The 2,500-nt window shown below is 47.3% G+C and overlaps 2 protein-coding genes across 3 annotated transcripts in view; one reads left to right on the top strand and one right to left on the bottom strand.

Annotated features, from left to right (window-relative positions):
• The window catches only part of LOC138862023 (calcium-binding mitochondrial carrier protein Aralar1-like), a gene marked incomplete in the record, with an annotated part of 228,849 nt that overhangs the window by 145,607 nt on the left and 80,742 nt on the right, over positions 1 to 2,500 (bottom strand).
• The window catches only part of LOC113811485 (arylalkylamine N-acetyltransferase-like 2), a 38,393-nt gene that overhangs the window by 3,103 nt on the left and 32,790 nt on the right, over positions 1 to 2,500 (top strand). The window lies entirely within an intron of this gene.

Raw genomic sequence — 2,500 nt, 5'->3', positions numbered from 1 at the left:
CTTTCCCCTCGGACCCCCTCCCGACCCTCTCCCGCCAGCCAGCACTATCTATCTCTCCTCCCCTCAAGCGGGCAGAGATGCTGCTCTTCCCTTAAACTGTGTCGGGGGACGCTATTGTACCCCCCCCCCTCCCTGCTCACGAACGCCCTCCCTCCGCCGTCTTCTAATAGTGCTGTTCCGGCAGCGCCCTTCGCCCCCCGAGCTTCCCCTTCGCCGAGGCCCCTAACCGGTCGCTGACACGGATATGGTCGGCCGTCTATGACCTAAATTTGTTATTCAAAACGCCGAGACTTGTATACACGCATGCCTACCTACATACAACCAATTACACATACATACAGGAACGAATGTAAATGAATACGCGCTAATTACCCTTTTTTCGCTGTTCTCTTTGCCCCTTATTGCAAGATAATTCATTCGAGGGGCTTTTATTTGCGCGAAAAGAGAAATGCGTTCAACTGAAATTTCGATAAATCAATACTATGGCACAATCACTCCAGCGTGAATCCAACTTCACGTCGTGCAATTAAATAGCAAAGAGAAATGTTAGATGAGCTAGGTTATCGCGCCATATTCAAACAAAGGTCAGTTGTAAGACTATTGATATCATCGATACTCGCTATTGTTCCGGAAGTTTACCATTCAAGCTAAATATCGCTACTGATATCGGCGACAAGACAACCTGGGTGTGGAGCGTGCATGTGGCAATGGATAGCAGCGATATTCCTGACATTGGATGTCATGTTGGTAACAGTGATTATACATTGCGATTTCCAAAGGTCAAGCATACAACAGAACGCCACATACACATTTTTCCTGGGGTAACGTGATGTGCACATTTCCCTTCAAGCGGAAGGACAACAGCAAAATCATCCTCCCGTAATTGCTGGGCAATCTCTATCACGGCAGTATGACTAATCTAGCAATTTGGGGGCAAGAGGGAAGGCGCAAGAACAAGGAGGGGGGAGGGGGGAGAGAGCAGGAGGGGACGCAGACATCCGCTAGACGGAGAGGCACTTTGAGACGAAGCGAAGGCGTTGGCTTGTTTTTAACTCTTTAACACTCATATCTTGTCGTTTCGCTATTATTCGTCTTCCTTTTCTTTTGTCCCTTTATTCTGGCAAGATGAAAGTCAACTATATAACAACGAAAGTATGAAAATGTGAAAAAAGACGTTTCTCTGTCCATGGCACGAGGAAGCCAAATACTTTTAGCGGCTCTCCCTCCATTTTGAACTATTCACAGGAGTTCAACCGGCGTCTCATTCCATATTTCCGTTTTCCTGACTTTCTCCTTTCTCCGGCATACGGCGCGATCGATGAATCACCCATTTTCCTGTAGGCAGCTTCCTTCTCTAGCTTTTTTTCAACCTTTCTCAATCCCCGCTTTTATTCTCTCGTTCCTTCCAGTGCCCTTTCTTAATCTTTCAATTTCTCGCCCAACACTATTCTTTTCTTTCCTCACAATCCTACTTCATCCTACGTCCTATTCCTTCTTGTTCTCTTCTCCCATTTCTTTCCCCCTTACCTCCTCTCCTTCCCTTCTCCCCTGACCCATTTTCCTCTTCCTTTCCATCTATCGATCCTCCCTCCCTTTCCCTTCCATTTCTCTAGCTCTCCTCCCTCCCTCCCTCCCCTTCTTACCTTCTCTTCGCCATCTCCCATCCCGTTACCTCCCCCCTACCCCGCCCAATCCCAACGGCCCAGCCCCCTCTTCACGTGTAGAAAGGAAGCAACAGGTGTGGCAGGCAGGTGCTAGCCGCAGGTACACGCCCCCTTCGAAGACACAAGACGATGGCCGGTGCTCCAAAGAGAGGACTTTCATTGATTTCTTCCATTTCGGATGATGGCACTTCTTTAACTTTATACGGCTTGATTGTTGTATGTCATTTACAAAGCTGTCAATCGACATTGAAATAATAATCGTACTCTCGTTTTCCTTGTTGATAATCTATTTGTTTCACTATTCCCCTTTCTAATCCGAAACGATCGTCAGAAAATCCAAACTAGTTTCTTTCAAATACCTGATCATTTTCCCGCTAATTCCCGTCTCCAAAACACGGTCACTTCGCGTCCCATCCCAAACGCCTGCCTCTGAGCCCTTCATTCGGACATACAGACCTACCCTGACATTTCCTACTATTGACAGTTACGATCCTTTCACGGGAAAAAATACACAGCCATAGTCTTAATTAAGCGGGAGACGACAAGATCCTCCTCTCACGCTGATCAAATATTGATTTTTGGGAGATTGCAAGCTGCCCCGGGAGAGGAAGGGGCTGTTACGCAGGATTAGGCTATGGTGGAAATACCAGCGGAATATTACTGGGGACTCCGACCCGAGGGGCTTCGAGATGGGTTTCTCCTGTGCCTTACATGTTCTTTTGATGTCAACACAAATTCACACTGACTGTAAGTGTACACTTACAAACGCACACACTTACATAGAGCACACATACACACACGCATCCTCGTGTACACATAAACACACACGTATCCTC

Source organism: Penaeus vannamei, chromosome 1, assembly GCF_042767895.1.
Source record: "Penaeus vannamei isolate JL-2024 chromosome 1, ASM4276789v1, whole genome shotgun sequence".
In the NCBI taxonomy this organism is placed as follows: domain Eukaryota; kingdom Metazoa; phylum Arthropoda; class Malacostraca; order Decapoda; family Penaeidae; genus Penaeus; species Penaeus vannamei.
The sequence above is the reverse complement of the archived record's forward strand: the minus strand, read 5'-3'. Positions and strand labels throughout refer to the sequence as shown.